General features: G+C 41.7%; 1 protein-coding gene and 1 pseudogene across 3 annotated transcripts in view; one reads left to right on the top strand and one right to left on the bottom strand.

Moving 5' to 3' along the window:
* Positions 1-20,845, bottom strand: part of MTLN (mitoregulin) — a 1,146,577-nt gene that overhangs the window by 839,893 nt on the left and 285,839 nt on the right. The window lies entirely within an intron of this gene.
* LOC126933403 (platelet-activating factor acetylhydrolase IB subunit beta-like) lies at positions 1,509-3,031 on the top strand (annotated as a pseudogene). The gene has a single exon (XR_007718584.1). The product of XR_007718584.1 is annotated as a platelet-activating factor acetylhydrolase IB subunit beta-like (transcript).

Raw genomic sequence — 20,845 nt, 5'->3', positions numbered from 1 at the left:
GATAGAGTTCACGAGATCTGGCTGTTTGAAAGTGTGTAGCACTTCCCCCTTATCTCTCTCTCTCTCTCCGGCGTGAAGATGTGTTAGCTTCCCCTTCGTCTTCTGCCATGATTGCAAGTTTCCTGAGATCTCCCAGCTATACGTCCTGTACAGCCTGTGGAACTGCAAGTCAATCAAACCTCTTTTCTTCATAAATTACCCAGTTGCAGGTAGTTCTTTATCACAGTGTGAGAATGGACTAATACATTATTGTTATTGTTAAAGGAAAACAGAAGGGGCCAGGAGGAAGAGGAGGAAGGAAAAGAGGGGAGAAATGAGGAAAGAGAGGGAAAGGAGAAAGAGGGAGGAGAGAGAAGGGGGATTGCTTCAAAAAAATAAAAATAAACTTTTTATTTTAGAATAGGTTTAAATTTCTAGAAAAGTTGAGAATAGTCCAGAGAGTTTCCCTAGAGATCATACCCAGTTTCTCTCGTTGTTACTATCTTGCATTAATGAGGTACTTTTTACCACAATTAATGGCCAAAGTTGATACATATTAACTAAAATCACCCTTCATTCAGATTTCCTTAGTTGACCCAGCATCCTTCTTCCACTACAGAACACCATGTTACACTGAGTTGTTGCATCTCCTTAGGCTTCTCTTGGCTGTGACAATTTCTTAGACTTTCCTTGTTTTTGATGACCTTGACAGTTTTGAGGAACACTAGACAGGTATTTTGTAGAATGTCCCAACATTGGGATTTGCCTGGTGTTTTCTTCTATGATTATTGGGAGAAGACCACAGAAGTAAAGTGCCACTTTCATCACATTCTATCAGGAACACATACTATCAACATGACGTCACGCTTCATGTTGACCATGATCGTCTGACTGAGGCAGTGTTTGTTGGACGTCTCCACTGTGAAGTTTCTCCCCCTGCCGCCTCTCCACACTGTACGCTTTGAAAGGAAGTCACTGTGTGCAGCCCATACTTAAGGCGGGGGGAATTATGCTCCACCTCCTTGGGGGTGGAGTATTACATAAATGACCTGAAGTTCCACTGCACTCTGGAGATGTGCCTATTCTCTGCCATTTACTTATTCATAGGTATATGATTAAATAGATATATAAATGTAAATCAGTATGGAGTCACGCAGATTTATTTTCTACTTGGGTTATTTATAAACCAATACTACTTTGTTGCTCAAATTGTTCCAGCTTTGGCCATTGAAAGCTTTTTCAAGTGGTTACTGTGTCCCCTTGACCTGTGTGTTACTGTTTGTTCTTCTGAGCACGTTCTCACTTTCTGGCCCTGTGAAATGCTCCTCCAGGCTCATCTTGTACATTCCCCGCCTGTCCTAGAATCAGCCATTTCTCCAGGAAGGCTGAGTTCCTTTTATTAAATGGTGTTAAGAACAGCGGGGGCAGTGGCAGCAGCGTTGTGATGTCAGGGCGTTGGGGCAGCTCCTGTGACAGATGGAGCTGGAGCGGTGGGGCAACGGCAGAGTCTGGTGCCCGGGAGAGTGGAATGAATCTTACTTGTTGAATATCTTCTGGTTACTGGTTGGAATCATTTGTAAAAGAATCATTTTCCCCTGTGTGGAAGACACTTAGTGGCATATTTAAATTATAAGTCCACGGATCAAAAAGCTTTTTGATTTCCCAAAGGAGGGACATACCACTATATCAGATAAGCTTGACATGACAGCCAAGATGGTGCTGTCCCAGAGACAACGAGATGAACTCAATCGAGCTATAGCAGTTTATCTTCGTCCAAATGGCTATGAAGAGGCATATTCAGTTTTTAAAAAGGAAGCTGAATTAGATATGAATGAAGAATTAAAGTAGGCTGGAGTTTTGGGAAAAAAAGGGACATCTGTTATTAGATAACAAAAGAAGGTTATGGAATTAGAATCAAAGTTAAATTAAACAAAAGAAGAATTTGTCAGGTGGATCTCTTGGTCAGAAACAAGACCCAAAAGAATGGGTATTTTCTGCCAGAAAAATATGCATTGAGTGGTGACAGGAGTCCAGTCACTCGAGTCATATTCCATCCTGTGTTCGATGTTATGGTCTCTGCTTCAGAGGATGCTACAATTAACGTGTGGGATTATGAGACTGGAGATTTTGAACAAACTCTTAAAGGGAGGACATACAGACTCTGTACAGGATATTTCATTCGACCACAGTGGCAAGCTTCTGGCTTCCTGTTCTGCAGCTATGACCATTAAACTCTGGGATTTTCGGGACTTTGAATGCATCAGAACCACGCACGGCCAAGACCACGATGTTTCCTCAGTAGCCATCATGGCCAGGGGAGATCTTACAGTGTCTGCCTCAAGGGATGAAGCTATAAAAATGTGGGAAGGGCAAACTGGCTACTGTGTGAAGACGTTCACAGGACACAGAGAATGGGTACGTATGGTATAACCAAATCAAGATGGCACTCTGATAGCCAGCTGTTCCAACGACCAAACTGTGCGTATGGGTCATAGCAACAAAGCAATGCAAGGCTGAGCTCCGAGAACATGAGCATGTGGTAGAATGCATTTCCTGGGCTCCAGAAAGCTCATATTCTTCCATCTCTGAAGCAACAGGCTCTGAGACTAAAAGAAAAAGTGGTAAACCTGGGCCATTCTTGCTGTCTGGATCCAGAGACAAGACTATGAAGATATGGGATGTCAGTACTGGCATGTGCCTTATGACCCTCGTGGGTCGTGATAACTGGGTGCATGGAGTTCTGTTCAATTCCAGGGGAAAGTTTATTTTGAGTTGTGCTGATGACAAGACCGTATGCCTATGGGATCACAAGAACAAGCAATGCATGAAGACCCTCACTATGCATGAACACTTTGTTACCTCCTTGGATTTCCACAAGACGGCACCCTATGTGGTCACTGGCCGCGTAGATCAAACAGTAAAAGTGTGGGAGTGCCGTTGATTGCGTCTCCTTCGGCCCCTCCTCCCTCTTTTCCTCTGGATGCACTCTGATGATACCATGGTTACCCCATTGAGCGCTGTTTAAATAAATATTGGTCTTTCATGTAAATTATTCTGGATGTAGATTGAGCTTATTAAATGTTACACACAAAGTAAAAAAAAAAAAAAAAAAAAAAAAAAAGAACAGCATTAAAAACTAAGACGTAAACACTAGGTGTGCTCATTGCTACTGGGATGACACTTCTTCAGGCCCTGTCAGGAGACAGAACAAGGAAATACATACCAACCCGTATCTGTAAGTATATTGTACATATCCATCTACATCTATTTTGAGCTGAACTCGATTCCACGTTGATGTCCCCAACACTAACCACTGTCATATGAATCACTGCAGCCTTCCCTGCCTGCTTGTCTGTAGCATCCCCTCCAACAAGGAGAAACCTGGCTCCCACCATCCTCCATCCAGTGACTTCACATTTCAGAGTGCGTGCCTAGTGGCTTCAGAACTTATATCCTTTTGGGAAAGAGCTTTATCTACTAGAATACAGGATTGTGAACAGTTCCTTATGTTTTTAGTCTTACAGTCTCCACTCACTTCCAATGCCACTTGGTCAGCACGTTTTCCTCCCACCCCTTCAGTGGAATTATTTTATACATTTGTAATACAGATAGTCTTCTGTCATATTCACCATCCCATCTTGGAATCCCCCAACATCTTTAATTATTTTTTTAAATTTGCATATGTTCAGGTTCACTCTTTGTGACGTAAAATTCCATGGGTTTTGAAAAATGCAGTGTCATGTATTCACCACCACAGTATCATACACAATAGTTTTACCACTCTAAAAAAAAATCTCATGTGCTTTCCGGACTCTACTCTTCCCTCTCTCCAGGCCCCTGGAAACCACTGATTCAATTACCATCTCTATAGTTCTACCTTTTCTAGAAAATAATATAAATGGATAAGCTTTTTTCAGTAAATAATATGCATTTAAGTTTTATCTATGTTTTTACATAGCCTGATAGTTCATTTATTTATATCTCCGAATAGTATTCCTTTATATGCATGTACTACAGTTTATTAATCTATTCACCTGCTGAAAGACATCCTGGTTTTCCAGATTTTGGCAATTATGAATAATGTTGTCACACACATTTGCATGCAGGTATTTTGTGGATTTAGTTTTCAACCAGTTGGGTAAACATCTAGGAGTATGCTTGCTGATTCATACAGTAAAATAATGTTTAACTTTTTAAGAAACTTCCAAACGTCTTTTAAGGTAGCTGTACTATTTTGCCTTCCCACCAGAAATGAATGTGGGTTCTTATTCTTCTAAATTCTCACAGCAATTGGTATTGTTGGTTTTTTTTGTATACTAGCCATTCCAATAGGTGTGTGGTGAAAGCTCACTCTTGTATTCATTTGCATTTCCTTAATGACAGATGATGTTTCACATGCTTATTTACCATTTGTAAGGTGTGTGTATATATATATATATATATATATATTATATACACACACACACACATATATGTACAAATGTGTATGTCATATGTATACACACACACACAAATATCATCTTTGGTGGTGATTTGGAGGTGTCTGTTCAGATTTATTCATTTTTTTCAATTGGATTACTTATTCTCTTTTTGTTGACTTTTAAGATTTCTTAAAATATTTTGGATACAAGTTTCTTATCAGGTTCATGTTTTGCAAATATTTCTTCTCAGTCTGCAGCTTGTGTTTTCATTATCTTAGCAGAATCTTTCATAGAGCGGAAGTTTTTAGTTTTAATAAAGTCCAATTTCTCTATTTTTTTTTTCTTTCATGGTTCATGCTTTTGGTTGTGTATCTAAAAATTTCTCACCAAACCCAAGGTCACATAGATTTTCTTCTTATGTTTTCTTCTATAAGTTTTATAAATGTGCATTTTAAATTTAGGTTTATGATCCATTTTGAGTTAGCTTTTGTGTAAGTTGCAAGTTCTGTGTCCAGATTCATTTAGCCTATGAACATCCAATCGTTCCAGCACCACGTGATGAAAAGACTTCACTTTCTCCATTGAGCTGCCTTTGCGCCTCTGTCAAAAGTGAGTTTATTATACTGTGTGGGTGGGTCTATTTCTGGCCTCTTCAGTTGTTGACTTATATGTCCTTTTTTTTGCCGATACCACACCGTCTTGATTATTATAGCTTTATAGTAATTCTTGAAATGAAGGACTCTGAGTACTCCAACTTTGATCTTCTTCTTCAGTATTGTGTTAGCTGTTCTAGGCTTTCTGCTTGTTTATATGAATTTTAGAATCAGTTTATCAATATCTAAAAAATAACCTGCTGGGATTTTGAATTGGATTGCTCTGAATAAGTTAGAAATACTTCACATCTTAACAGTACTAAGTCTTCCAATCGATAAGCAGGGACTGTCTTGCCGTTTATTTAGATTATTTTATTTTGCCACTATTGTCTAGCTTTTTGCATACAGTTTCCATACAGATTGTGTCAAATTTATAACTAAATACTGATTTGGGGGGATGCTATTGTAAATGGTAATGTAATTTTCATTTCAAATTCTGATTATTCATTGTATATAGAAAAGCAATTGACTTTGGTATATTTTCTTTGTATGCTGTGTCCTTGTTATATTCACCTTTTCCAATGAGGTTTTCACCTTTTTTTGTGTGTGTAGATTATTTGGTATTTCCTACATAGACAATGTATCTACTAATAAAGACTATTTTTATTTCTTTTTGTCCAGCCCGTATATCTTTCTTTTAATTCTTTTTCTTATTGCTGTAGCTGGGACTTCCAGTATGATGTTCAATAGGAGTGGTGAGAGAGGACATCCTTGCCTTATTCCTGATTTTAGGGGGAAAGCACCCAGCCTCTCACCAATAAGTATGATGTTTAGTGCAGGCTTTTTGTACATGTTCTTTATCAAGTTGAAGAAATCCCCTCTGTTTCTAGTTTGCTGAGAGATTTTATTGTAGATAGGTATTGATTTGTTTCAAATGCTTTCTCTGTATCAGTTGATATAGTCATGTGATTGATCTTCTTTAGCCTATCGATGTGGTAAATTACATTGATTTTTGAATGTCAAACCAGCTTTGTATACATGGAATAAATCCCGCTTGGTAATGGTATATAACATTACTAAATATGATTCAATAATATTTTTTAAAGATTTTTTTGTGTCTATGACTTTGAGAGATACTGGTCTGTAGTTGTTCCTTTCTTAAAATGTCTTTACCAGGTTTTAGTGTCAGGGTAATATACTGTGCTATGGTCTGAATGTTTGTGTTCCCCCAAATTCATATGTTGGAATTCTAACTTCCAAGGTGATTGTATTAAGAAGTGGGGCCTTTGGGAAGTACTTAGATCATGAGGGTGGAGCCCTTATGAATCGGTGATCCCTTATAGGGGAGACCTAAGTGCCCTTATAGAAGAGGCCTAAGAGAGACTCCTCATCCCCTCCAGCACGTGAGGACACAGCTAGAAGAAACCATTTATGAAGCAGAGAGCGGTCCCTCACTGGACACCAAACCTGCCAGAGCCTTGCTCATGGACTTTCCAGCCTTCAGAATTGTGAACAATAAATTTCTATTGTTTATGAGCCACCCAGTTTGTGTGGTGTTTTGTTACAGCAGCCTAAATAGACTAAGATAACTGACCTCATAGAATGAGTTTGGAACCATTGCCTCTGCCTCTGTTTTTTGGAAGATATTGTGGAGAATTGTTATTATTTCTTCTTTAAGTGTTCTGTTGAATGTACCAGTGAAACTACCTGGGCATAGTGCTCTCTTTTCTGGAAGGTTTTAAATTATTCAATCTCTTTGAATGTAAGACTACTCTCCTTTGGGGAGTTTTGATAGTTTGTGTCTTTGAAGGAATTGTTTCACTTCACCTTAGTTATATTTATGAGCATGAAGTTGTTTGTTGTATTAATTAACCTTTTGATGTCTATGGGATCAGTTGTGATGCCCTCTCTTTCGTTTCTAATGTTAATAATGTGTGTCTTTTCTCTCTTCATTGGCCTGACTAAATGTTTATCAATTTTATTGATCTTTTCCAAGAACCAGCTTTTGTTTTATTGATTTTTCTCTGCTGTTTTCTTGTTTACAATGTTATTAATTTCTGTTCTAATTTTTATTAGTTATCTTATTTTCCTTGCTTTAGGCTTAAATTAAATTAGGCTTCTTTCTTTAGTTTAAGATGGAAACCTGAATGATTGACTGTATATCTTTTTTTTCTAATAAATATATGTTTAACATTATAAATTCCCATTGTTCTGTTTTTTGTCACTACAGGTGACATTATAGTTTGCATTTTAAAAAATTCTATGTGAGTGAAATCTTGCTGCTTGTATGTTTTTTCCTCTGCTTTCTTTCACTCAGCAAAATTGTTCTCAGATTCATCCGTATCCTTGCATGTATCAATAGTCTTTCTTTTCCTTCTTTTTTAGATAGAGTCTCACTCTGTCACCCAATCTGGAGTGCAGTGATGTAATCACAGCTCACTGCCATCTGGACCTCCTGTGCCCAAGCAATCCTCCCACCTCAGCCTCCTGAGTAGCTGGGACTACAGATGTGCACCTCCACACTCTGCTAATTTTTTTTCTTTTTCTTTTTCTTTTCTTTTCTTCTTTTTTTTTTTTTTTTTTTTTTTTTTTGAGACATAGTCTCTCTGTCACCCAGGCTGGAGTGCAGTGGCGTGATCTCAGCTCACTGCAACCTCCACCTCCTGGGTTCAAGCAATTCTCCTGCCTCAGCCTTCCCAGTAGCTGGGATTACAGGTGTGTGCCACCACGCTTGGCTAATTTTTTTGTATTTTCAGTAGAGACGGGGTTTCACCATGTTACCCAGACTGGTCTCAAATTCCTGAGTTCACATGATCTGCCCCAACCTCCCAAAGTGCTGGGATTACAGGTGTGAGCCACTGCCCAGCTGTCTGCTTCTTCTTATTGCTTGATAGTACTCCATTATATGGATGTGCCTCAGTCCATTTATCTGTTGCTGTACCTTTTGGATCATTTTCAGTTTTAAGTGATTGAAAATAAAGCTGCTATTAACAATCATGTAAGAATGTTTTGTGGACATATGCTTTCATTTCTCTGAGTAAATACCTAAGAATAGAATGGCTGAGTAATATAGTACATGTATGTTTACCTTTTAAGAAGCTGCCTATCTGTTCTACAAAGTGGAGGTACCCTTCCATTCATATCAGCAACATATAAGAGTTCCAGTTCCTCCACATCCACACCAACACTTGGTGTGGTCAGTATTTTTATCTTTAGACATTGCAATCCATGTGTAATAGTATCTCATTGTTGTTTAACTTTGCATTCCCCTAGTTACTAATGGCATTGTGCTTATTTTCCATCCATACATCTTCTTTGGTGAAACAAATGTTCAATTTTTTTGTTCCATTTATAAAATTGGATTGTTTCCTTACTGAGATTTTGAGAGTTTTAAAAATTTTCTGGATTCAAGTCTGTTATCAGATATGTGATTTGCAAAATGTTCTCCTAGTCTGTGGCTTATCTTTTCATCCTCTTAATGGTGTCTCTACCACAAAGTGAAAGTTCTTAAATTTTATTAAGTTCAATTTATCAATTTATTTATGTGTCTTGCTTTTGCTCTTATATCTAAAATGTATTTGCCTAACTCAAAGTCTCAAGGATTTTCTCCGATATTTTCTTGTAGAATTTATATAGTTGTACCTTCTAAAATTAGGTCTATAGTCAATATTGAGTTAACTTTTATATAGGGTGCAAAATATTCCTTCAAGTTCGATTTTTCATCCATGTGGATATTCAATTGTTTCAGAACCATTTGTTCAAAGAGTATCCCTTTTTCCACAGAACTATCTTTGCACCTTCATTGAAAATCAGTTGTCCATATATATGTAGGTCTATTTCCGAAAATATATTTTGTACTATTGATTTATTTGTCCATGTGTATGCCACATTGTTTTCTATTCCTGGGACTTTATAATAAGATCTGAAATCACGTAATGTTAATCCTCCAACGTTTTCTTCTTTTTCAAAATTGGTTTGGCTTTTCCAGATCTATTGTGTTTTCATTTGAATTTTAGGATCAGTTTGTCAATCTCTACAAAACAAAATACTATGTATCAATTTTGAAAAGAAGTACTATCCTGACAATATAGTCCTCTGACCCTGAATGTGGTATGTTATTTAGGTTTTATTTAATTCCTCTCAGGAATACTTTGTAGTTTTCAGTATACAGGTCTTCCCCATCCTTTGACAGGCTTATCCTAAGTATTTTTATATTTCTGATATTATTATAAATGGCACTCTATTTCACTTTCTGATTGTTCGTTGTTAATCATATAAATGCAATTGACTTTTTAAATATTGACCTTACAGTTTGTACCCTTTCTAAAGTCACTTCTTAGTTCTAGTATCTTTTTGTAGATTCACATATTTTTGCCATTTTTTTGTTTTGTTTTATGAAAGAGGATATATTTGGTCTCTATTGGCCTTAATTGGAAAATTGGGAGGATATGCTTTTTAAAAGTATATCTTTTTTTTTTTTTTGGTGAGACAGAGTCTCACTCTTTTTGCCAAGGCTGGAGTGCACTGGCGCGATCTGGGCTCACTGCAACCTCCACCTCCCAGGTTCAAGCGATTCTCCTGCCTCAGCCTCCCAAGTAGCTGGGATTACAGGTACCCACCACCCACGTCCAGCTAATGTTTTTGTATTTATAGTAGAGACGGGGTTTCACCATGTTTGACCAGGCTGGTCTCGAACTCCTGACCTCAGGTGATCCACCCACCTTGGCCTCCCAAAGTGCTGGGATTATAGGTATGAGCCACTGTGCCTGGCCCTAAAAGTATATCTTTCTAAGGTCAGTTAGCTCATGGATGGAGTGGTTATTTGAAATCAGGGCATGGAGGTAGCAAGAGCCAGCAGGCATGGAAACAGTGAGTCTGGTCTACTCTGGCGGTGGCCCATAAGAGGATAATTCTTAGAACACTCTGCCTTAGTAATGAGAGCAAGATATGTGAGGACTGGCTTGGGAGTAACTTCTGTGGATGAGAGTATTAAACCCCATGATGATTTAGTGTCCATCCTTAAGGGCTGCTTGCCAAAGTGTGAGACAACCATGTAATGGGATACTCTGCAGTCACTAAACCAGATGGCAAAAAGGTCATTGCCATGGAAAATGCTTGTGGGTTATTACTGTATTTGTTTCCTAATGTTGCATTAAATACATAGTCATGAATATGGTTGCTCTTTGTAAGCATAGGTTCTGAGGCTTAGGCAAGGAATGTTGGGGGTGATATTTAAAGTTCTGCCCTTATACAATTGCCAAATAAAAATTGGCACGATTCAAATCACTATGTGCAAATAGAGTAACATTTTTATAAGAAAAAATGTGTGTACAGTAAAAAATTATTGGCAGTGTTTGTTCTTTACCCTCTAAAATATTTTACCATAAACATGTATCACTAGGATACTGTGAGCAGCTTACATGAAACCTAAACTGATACAAATCCATTTATATGGTGGAACTCAAGGTGCGTCTTCCCATAGACACAATGTTTTTGGGGTGATTGGAGCCCTGTGACTTTCCACAAAAGATTTTAATAATAAGACTCTATGCCCCAGGCCTTATTTCTAGTGGGCAGTAATTTCAAGTTCAATTCAAGATGCCAGGAATAAATGGCTGTGTCCCCCTCATTCACCCACCCATGAAGAGGCATCAGCGGGTAAGGTGGCTGGTGAACAGGAGCTGTTCACATCACATCGACATAAGAAAATGCCATACCCTATGTTCACAAGAATGTATGTTCCACTCTAGGTGAGGAGGAGCACTGCTGCCTCACAGCTGCTGCACACTGGGGCCGGCCTCTTCATAGGCATGTCTGTATGTGTGTGCATGTGTGTGTGTATGCATGTGCAAAATGTGTACGCATGAACGCACGAGGGGACACGTCAGTATGCACGTGTGTGTGTGGCAGGTGATCTGAGTTCATTTATGTTGTTTCTTTTCCCAGAAGAAGAAAAGAGTCTACCAAGAGAGATTTTGTTTGAGGGTATAGGTTTTACTGCAGATATCCTGAGACGTCTTTGAGAGGGTTTTCTCTCCCTGTCCTTACCTCTCCCCTCTCTCGCCTCCAATTCTCTCCAGCCTCACTGTGCAGTCGGTGACTGATTACATAAACTGTGGAGCATCCACTCCATAGAGTCCTAGTCAGCAAGAAAAGGGGGCATTGGATAATGACGTGCCCAACAGTGTGGATAAATCTCCAGAGAATTATGCTGAGCAAAAAAGACATACACACCATGAGTCTATTATTCTTGAAATGACATTATAAAAATGAAGAACAGATTATTGGTTGCCAGAGATTAAGGAGAAGAGGATGGTAGGAGGTATGGGTATAAAAAGGCAACAAGAGGAACCCTGTGGTGATGGATACACAGACCCTACATATGGGATAAGATTGCATGGAACTAAACACACATGCATGTGTGCACACACACAATGAGGACAAGTAAAAGTATATCAGTGCCAATATTCTGGCTGTGCTATTATACTATCATATAAGATGTTATCTTTAGGGGAAACTGGATAAAGGGCACACAATGTTTTTCTGATTTCCTACAACTGCAGAAGAATTTACAATGATCTCCAGATTAAAAAACTTAATTTTGGCCTGGGCCTGGTGGTTCACACCTGTAATGCCAGCACTTTGGGAGGCCAAGGCAGGAGGATCGCTTGAGACCAGGAACTTGAGACAAGCCTGGGCAACATAGTAAGAAGCTATCTCTACACAAGTAAAAAAAATTAGCCTGATGTATTGGCGTGTGCCTCTGGTTCCAGCAACTTGAGAGGCTGAGGTGGGAGGATTGCTTAAGCCCGTGTGGTTGAGGCTACAGTGAGCCATGTTTGAGCCACTGAACTTCAGCCTGGGTGGGAGAGTGAAACCCTGTCTCAAAAAAAAAAAAATTATATATTTTTTTTAAAAAAGCTTAATTTTAGAAAAGTGAGACAGAAATAAAGATTTTTCTCATATAAAAACTGAGGGAATTCCTAGCGAGTAGATCTGTCCTAAGGACAGCTTTGCAGAAGCTCTTCAGGCAGAAGGAAAACCTTATTAGTCAGAAACTGGGGTCGGCATCAAGCAGAGACACAGGGCAGAGAAAGCATAAATGAAGGTAAAATAAGATCGTTTGTTTTCCTATTTTTTTTATTTAATTCATTTTTTATTGAGGTAAAATATACATATATAATTTACCATCTTTACCATTTTAAGTGTATCGTTCCAGGTAATAAATACATTGTGTTCCTTTTTTTCCCTACTTCCCCTACTCTCTTCTCCTTTATAGTCCCTTTTCTTCATCGATCTAAATTACTAATTGTGGTTTTGCAGCTTTCTTCCTACGTTTCGGAGCCAGTTTTTGTTCAAGTGTCAAGCATGTTTTTTTCTTGCAGACTTGGGGTAGGCCTTATACCCATGGGTGGGTGGCTGGAAGGGCCTGAAAATAACCCTGATGACACAGGGTTCTCCCAGGGTGCCCCTGCCTCTCCCAGCCATGGACTCCAGTCTCTCTGAGAAGCCATAACAGCTTTTGTTAGAGGGGACTACAGATGCCCTTGGCATGTGGGTGTTGTCTAGGGCTATGGCTGCGAGTGACAGATGAAAGGGCATTGGAGTCAGGCCGACATGAGTCCAAACCCCAGCTCTGCCTCTTAGCAGCTATGTGATCTTGGGCAATCTACTTAACCTCTCTGGTCTCCAGTCTCATATGCAATAATACTTTTCAGGGTGGCCGTTGTCAGTTACAGGACCTAACACATGGGATAGACGCCATCACATAATGGATGCTGTTCATTTCCTTCCCTTTTACGATATGTATCACTGTTCTTTCCAGTGAGTAGACAGTTGCCACACTCATATAGGAGACTCCATTCCTTATCCACATTCATAGGTAAGAGCTGCAGTGCTCCATCTTTTCCTGAGAGTTTATTCTCTGCAGGGAGGAAAACATAACTATCACTTCTCAGTTGTCCTCCAAACTTAGGTGAGGATCAAGTTTTGTAGGAGGTCTTGCAGCTTAGGAAAACAGATCGAAATCCAAACAGCCTGATGAAGCAATAACCCCACCTTCTCCCAGTCCCTAAATCCCCTTGAGAGTAGAGGGGCATTGTGTTGCCTTCCTGGTGGTTCCAAAAGCTAGACATCTGGACTTCAATGCAATTCCACAGTCCATTCTTTGTCCAGCCGTCAAAATTGTGTCTTTAGACATTTAAAATAAGTTAGCAAGGCTTGAAAAGCCCCCATGCCTGACCCAGCCTCCTGTCTCTCCACTCTCCCCGTGGCTTACACTGCCCCAGCCACGCTCATCTTTCTGTGTCTCAACTTGACAAACTCATTCCATCTCAGGACCTTTGCACTTGTTGGTCCTGCTGCCTGGAAGGCTCTGCCCCTGATCTGAGCATGCAAGCCCTTCATCATCTTGTCCCAGTTCCAGGACTGCCCCAGCAGGCAGCCTTCCCTGAACATTGTTGAAAGCAGAACCCCTCCCTCCTCCTCCCTTGGCAGCCCTCTTAATTTCTCCCTGTTTGCCCCAGAGCATTCACCACAGTCTAAAACCGCCTCACTCACTTACATGCTTACTTGAGTTTTCTCCATTTCCTCCTTCAGGAACATCAGCTCCATGGGACAAGAGACTATGACTGAGAAATCCCTGGTGCCCTGATCTAGGCCCAGCACTCAATGTGGGTGAGTCCCAATATCTATTTATAAATGAATGACTGTCCCTTCCCTCCTTGGCGTAGGGACTCACACTCTGCAACAGCATCTCTGGTCCCTGACCCCCCTGGAGAGCTATTTGTGGATCCCAAGCCATTCCCAGACCACATAGCTGGTAGCTGGCACAGGGAGAAGCATGCCACGGTCCAGTGACCCCAGACAGTCATTTAGGATGTGATATGGTTTGGCTGTGTCGCCACCCAAGTCTCAACTTGAATTGTATCTCCCAGAATTCCCACATGTTGTGGGAGGGACCTGGGGTGAGGCAATTGAATCATGGGGGCCGGTCTTTCCTGTGTTATTCTCGTGATAGTGAATAAGTCTCACGAGATCTGATGAGTTTATCAGGGGTTTCCACTTTTGCTTTTTCCTCATTATTCTCTTGCCGCTGCCATGTAAGAAGTGCCTTTCATCTCCTGCCATGATTCTGAGGCCTCCCCAGCCATGTGGAACTATAAATCCAATTAAATCTCTTTTTGTTCCCAGTTTCAGGTATGTCTTTATCAGCAGCAAGTAAATGAACTCATACAGGATGTTAGCCCCAAGGATAACATTTTTGCAAGCTGGCAGACCTGGGCAGGAGATTCTTTTCTTTTCTTCTTCTTTTTTAAAATTTTTATATTATATAAAGATGGGTCTCGCTATGTTGCCCCCAGGCTGGTCTTGAACTCCTGGGCTCAAGCGATCTACCACTTGGCCTCCCAAAGTGCTGGGATTATATGCGTGAGCCACTGTGCCTGGCCATGAAGGTTCTGAATAAGGAGTAACAGCGCATGTCTCCACTCATATGCAGCCATGTATCCTGACTGCTTGCAATTAGGGAGCAGTGCTAATTCAGCAGACACCAAGGCAAAGAAATTGCACCTAGGGAAGATTTACTTCTTATTCTCTGTATCCCATGTCACCCCCCACCCCCTCTAGCTGAGATGCACGCCACGCTCCCAGCAGCCCTCACGCTGAGGAATAAGCAACTCAGCTGCCTGTCCCGCATCCTGCCAAGCTGCAGCCAAGACCAGAGGGACTTCCCCCCCCCCCACCATACATGCACGTCTATCCACAGAGGAACATCTATCAGGGCCTCCTGGAGAGAAATGACTACTCCATAAAGATTTCATTTTTGTTGGAGTCTATCCACAGCTCTATAGAGTCATAAAAATTCAATAGGAAACTTCCATAAAAAAAGAGGCATAATTAAAAAGAAATAGGGACAGCTCCAGCAGAGGTTGAAGATTAAAGACCAAGAGGCCCAGCACAGATAGGGGAATTTTATGAGCTATCAAAGAAAGAAAAACACACCACACAGAAAATGCACGCAGTAGAGACGGTCCTGCCACTTTGAGTGAGGTGAGCCGACCAGACTGGGGTGCTGGTCTCTGAAGATGGGGGCAGGCACCCAGGCCCGGTGTGACACAGTAGCGCTCAAGAAACACTGCAGCTCCAAGTACTGAGAGCCAGTGGGATGTCAAGTCTCCACTGTCGGACAGCCCTGCCCTTGTTGGATCCACAGAGGTCTGAGGCTCAGGACAAAGATAACCCTCTGAAATTTCATGACCCCAGGAGCTGAATTGTTACCCCAGTGGTCATGGGGCTGGAGAAAGAGCTTTTAACTAACCTCTGGGAGACTGGATCCTGAGCCAACATTCAATCAAAACACTCAGCTTCAAGGTACCAACTTGCTTTTCATTAGACTATTTTTCTTTTGTTTTGTTTTGTTTTGTTTTGTTTTGTTTTTGTTTTGAGACGGAGTCTCGCTCTGTTGCCCAGGCTGGAGTGCAGTGGCACAATCTTGGCTCACTGCAAGCTCTGCCTCCTGGGTTCATGCCATTCTCCTGCCTCAGCCCCCCGAGTAGCTGGGACTACAGGCACCTGCTACCACGCCTGGCTAATTTTTTTGTATTTTTAGTAGAAATGGGGTTTCACTGTGTTAGCCAGGATGGTCTCGATCTCCTGACCTCATGATCCACCTGCCTCACCCTCCCAAAGTGCTGGGATTACAGGTGTAAGCCACCATGCCCGGTCTCATTAGACTATTTTGTGATTACAAATACAATAGATGTTCATTGTAGAAATTTTGGAAATACAGAAAAGCAAAATGAGGATTAAAATTGACTGTCATCTTTCAATCTATCTATATGCATCTATCACCTTGACATTTTTGTCTCTCAATCTTTGGAAAAATACAGGTCATAAAGAAGAAAATAAGAATATAACAGGCTTGGATACTGGAAATCTGGGCAGGATAAGGGGAAAACTGCCATCCAAAGCAAACCAGAGACACAAAATGGCTGAGTTGTGGACAAAGTTTAGCAGTTACAGAGCAATCCTGCCCATCAGAATCCCAGGTAGCTCAAAGGAGAAACTGAGGCTTAAACAATGTGGGTGGGAAGGGAAGAAATGCAGAGGGATCCTCGGGGTTTTACAACCAAAAAGAAACAGTAAGGTTTGATCGCCCCTCTGCAAAGCCCATGAGTATGTGTACATTTCTGTCTCCATTTCCAAATTCGACACAGTCAGTGATGATGGCGGCTTCCGGAGTCAGCACCCTTTGCCCCATCTAAGCTATAACTGTGGTGGTGAGACCCACGTTTCTGGAGATGGGGTCACTGCTTTACCTGCAGTACTGGAGGCTGGGAGCCATGAGCCCTTAGGGGTCATTCCTAAAGAGAAGAGTGAGCCCCAGATATCCATAAACATAATTTCACAATTGGGAAGAGGCAGCTCTTGTTATTGCATCATCATCACGATGATGTTGAAGATGGCAATCAGAGTAAGTGAGCAGTGCCTTAGACCAGGGCTGAACCACCTCTTTGGGTATAAGAGAGATTTAGAACACAATAAAAAGTGCTTTCCAGTGACTTTTTTTCCAGTAAAACATAGCTATGTTGAGTCCTAAGGGGGAAGATTTGACTCATCTTATGACTTAAGAGTTCCTAATTTTTGGATAGAAGATCATCTATGGGGAATCTGGCATAGCTTTTATAATGTGACCCTTGGCTCATGCCTGAGAAGTAGCCCAAGGTAGCCTTCTGGTTCCTCCTGTAAGCAGGCACAACCCACCACTGAGTAGGTCACCCAGGGGGTTCCTGGGGCACTTGCTACTGGGAGTAAGGGAAACATAACCAGGTGCAAAGCAGGTGAGGGACAGGGACAGGCCAGAAGTGCCTTTCCTAGGGCTGCTGTGTGTTCTACTCCTGTGGGGTGTGAGCTCTGTGGGGCAGAGTGGACTCTTGTTTACCTATGTCCTCACTTTCACCATGGCCATGGGCTCACCAGTGCAAATAAATATTTTTTAAAACATGTTTAGCTAGATGGACTCTCAGTAATTGAAAGAACTCTGGAGAAGGTTCAAGTGAGCCTGCTCTTTCCCTGCTTTTGAAATAAAAAGACCAAAGCCTGGGCAGATGGGGAAGCCCAAGGACATGTGGAGGCCACCTGCAGAGGCCACAGACGACCCAGCCCAAGGTGCCTTATGGCTCACATCAAAGGAGCCTGTCCAGGATGAAGACCACTCTGTGCATTTTCTTATTCCATAAAAAGCTAAGAACTTGCTAGGAAGATGGGGGAAAAAAGCCTTCCTAGGTTTGTAGAAAGGAAATTTCAGGGAAAGTGGTTCTAAGATGCTCCTGAATTAATCCTGATGGAGTTTTCCAGATTCCAAGAGTGTGGACTCTGGAACTAGATATCTTTGGAGCAGGTGGAAGTCCCCTATTTGTTAGTTAGGCCTTAGAAGGACACTTGCGTTCTCTGAACCTCCATCTGGGCATCTCCATCCCAGGTCGCAGCAGTAGCCACCTCGGTAGCTCATCTCAAAGATCACGAGATCCCTCAAGCAAAGCTCCTGGAAGGGTGCCTGGCAGACAATTCCTGCTCAATAAAGGTTGACCACCATTGCTATTATTTCATTGCCACCCATCCTCCAACAAACAATCTTCTCCTGGAACTGTTTGGGATTGCCAAGACAAGTAGGAGGGATCAAACTCACCTAGTCACTTGACACTCATTGTTTCAAGCCTATGTCAAAATTGGCAAGCAGTGGCGTCAGCCCTCAGGGGAGGGAGACTGGCCATCAGACAAGGGATGGGGAGGGGGTTGCACTTGAAATTGTTTACGATGTGCATATATTCATTTTCAAAAAAGCAGTTATAACAAAGGAATGTCGTTGCTAGTAATGAAAAATAATTATGCAGATATTTTATAAGTTGAAAGACAATACAGGGACCCAAACCACACTCTGGTAAATACATCTGCCCTGAATCCCAACACCTCTTCCCGGGCACAGGGACAAGAATTGTGTGTCTTTGGGTCCAGCAAGCAAAGCAAAGCAAAGGTCTGGGGCTGTGAGGGGCAGAGCTGGGAAGACGGGGAAGGTAAATTCAGGCTTTCCTCTCACCTTACTAATAAAGACATTGGAATCTCTTTTAGAAATTTAAGTGTGCAATGAACCAAAAGAAAGGAAGCAAAATAATCATTACAAAAGCAATGATGGCTCTCACTTACATAGTACTTTCTACATGCCAGGAACTATTTAAGAATTATATAATGGCTAACATAATTCCAAGAACAATACTATGAGATAGGTACTATCACTGCTTATTTTAACTTTTATTTTAAGTTCAGGGGTACATGTGCAGGTTTGTTACACATGTACATATGTAAACTTACGTCATGGGGGTTTGTTGTATAGATTGTTTTATCACCCAGGTATTAAGCCTAGTACCCATTAGTTATTTTTCCTGATCTTCTTCCTCCTTCCATCCCCCATTCACCCAACAGACCCCAATGTGTGTTGTTCCCCCTCATGTATCCGTATGTTTTCATCATTTTGTTCCCACTTATAAGTGAGAACATGTGATACTTGGTTTTCTATTCCTACATTAGTTTGCTAAGGATAATGGCTTCCAGCTCCATCCATGTGCCTGCAAAGGAAATGATCTCATTCTTTTTATGGCTGCATAGTATTCCATGGTGTATATATACCACATTTTCTTTATCCAGTCTATCATTGATGGGCATTTAAGTTGATTCCATGTCTTTGCTATTATATAACTGTATTTTTTTCTTTTTTTTTCTTTTTTTTTTTTTTTTTTTTTTTTTTGAGATGGAGTCTTGCTCTGTCACCCAGGCTGTGGTGGCAATCTCAGCTCACTGCAACCTCCGCCTCCCACCTCAGCCTCCCGAGTAGCTGGTATTACAGGTGCCCACCACCACACCTGGCTAATTTTTGTATTTTTAGTAGAGACGTGGTTTTGCCATGTTGGCCAGGCTGGTCTCGAACTCCTGACCTCAAGTGATCTGCCCTCCTCAGCCTCCCCAAATGCTGGGATTACAGGCGTGAGCCACCACACCCAGCTGTATCACTGTCTTTTTTAACAGATGTGAAAACTGAGACCCAGAGAATTTATGTAACTTGCCCAAGTCACACTTCTAATATGCGTTGGAATTAGGACTAAACCAGAAAGTTCGGCTTCAGAGTCCACACATGTTTCTGTATACCTCTAGAATATATGGTCAATGTATTCAGATTATCAAATCTTTTCATTTGGAGAGCTCAAAGAAAAGTAGAGAAAATACAACCCATAACCACAGAGCCAAATGGACAGATCTAAAGTCTAAGGGGCTCCACGATGCTGTCCTCACCATACGTAGAATTTCTTCATTTGTCACAAATGGCAATGAGCACAAAATAGAGGCCAAAATCAAGCATCTTTCAGTTCAAGCTTCAGGAGAAGGGAGAAGGCACAAGAAATAGGATAAGATGGAGTGATGGGATCTAAAGCCCTGCAAGGCCTGAATGTGTCCCCTCAGAATTTATATGTTGAGACAACTACCAGTGTAATAGTATTAAGAGGTGGGCCTTTAGGAGGTGATTAAATCATGAGGGTGGAGGCCTCCTAGAGGGGATTAGTGCCCTTATAAAACAGCTGCAGCAGAGCTTGCTTGCCCCTTCCACCTTGTGAGACACAGCAAGGGGCACCATCTATGAAGCACAGAGTGGGCCCTCACCAGACACCAAATTGGGCTGTGCCTTGATCTTGGACTTCCAGCCTCCAAAACTGAGAAATAAATGCCCATTACCTATGAATTACCCAGTCTAAGGTGTTTTGTTATAGTGTCTCTAATAAACTAAGGCAAGCCCCCAGCTGGAAACATCCATCTCTGCTAACACTGCCACAGGACCTGGAACGAGTTACAGACTCTTTTCACATCTTATCTGCAAGAAGCTGGGGGCTCTATGTTTGTCTCAGCCTGGCCCTGCTCTCAAGGTTAGCATTGCACAACTGGAGGAGGTTTTGGTGACTTCTGCTGCCCACCTTGTTCTCCCAGTAGAAGAGCCAGACCCCAGAGAAGGGAAGAACACCAGGTTCACAGTGGAGAGAGAGCCCCCCAGTCTCCTGCTGCGGCTGCACTAGGGGTGAACCCCACCCCGCTGTCCTCTGGGAAGCCCCTCCTGACTCCTCCTTCTGTAGTCAGGCTGTTTCAACTCACAGCATGCAGTCACAGCACCATTCCCAGTATCTTTTTGGACACTAGTCCTGGCTGCATTGCCAGGATGTGGGGCCCTTGGGTTTTCCCTCTGCTACAGTGCTGGCCTGGCTGGATGGAAAAACAGGTGGACCAGGGTTTGCCCCTGAGGATAAAAGGGATATAAGCCTGTGGTCATCCTGGGGGTTATAAGCCTCTCCACTCCTGTTTTTTTCTGTGGAATATAACAGAGCACTTGAAACCGGTATTTATTTTTTCTGTTATGGAGGCCAAGAAGTCCAAGGTAGAGGGACCACATGTGGTGGGGCTGTCTTGCTGGTGGGGACTCTCTAGAGAGTCCTGAGGTAGCACAGAGCATCAAATGGCAAGGGGCTGAGCATGCTCACCTGCTAGCTCAGGTCTCTCTTCCTCTTTTGTGAAGCCATCAGTCCCACTGCTATGATAACCCTGTGATTCATAAGGGAAGAGCCTTCATCACTCAATTACCTGTTAAAGGCACTGCCTCTCAATACTGAGGATTAAGTTTCAACACATGTTTTGAAGGGGACACATATTCAACCTCTAGCAACTTCCCAGAAGTTGATTCATTTCTGTTTCCTATGCAGCAGCTTCTTTACCTTTCAAAGGATCTGCTCCTCCTAACTCCAGGCCACTGAGATGGGT

Source organism: Macaca thibetana, chromosome 13 (genome assembly GCF_024542745.1).
Source record: "Macaca thibetana thibetana isolate TM-01 chromosome 13, ASM2454274v1, whole genome shotgun sequence".
Taxonomy (NCBI): Eukaryota; Metazoa; Chordata; class Mammalia; order Primates; family Cercopithecidae; genus Macaca; species Macaca thibetana.
This window is presented reverse-complemented; position numbering and strand designations above follow the sequence as displayed.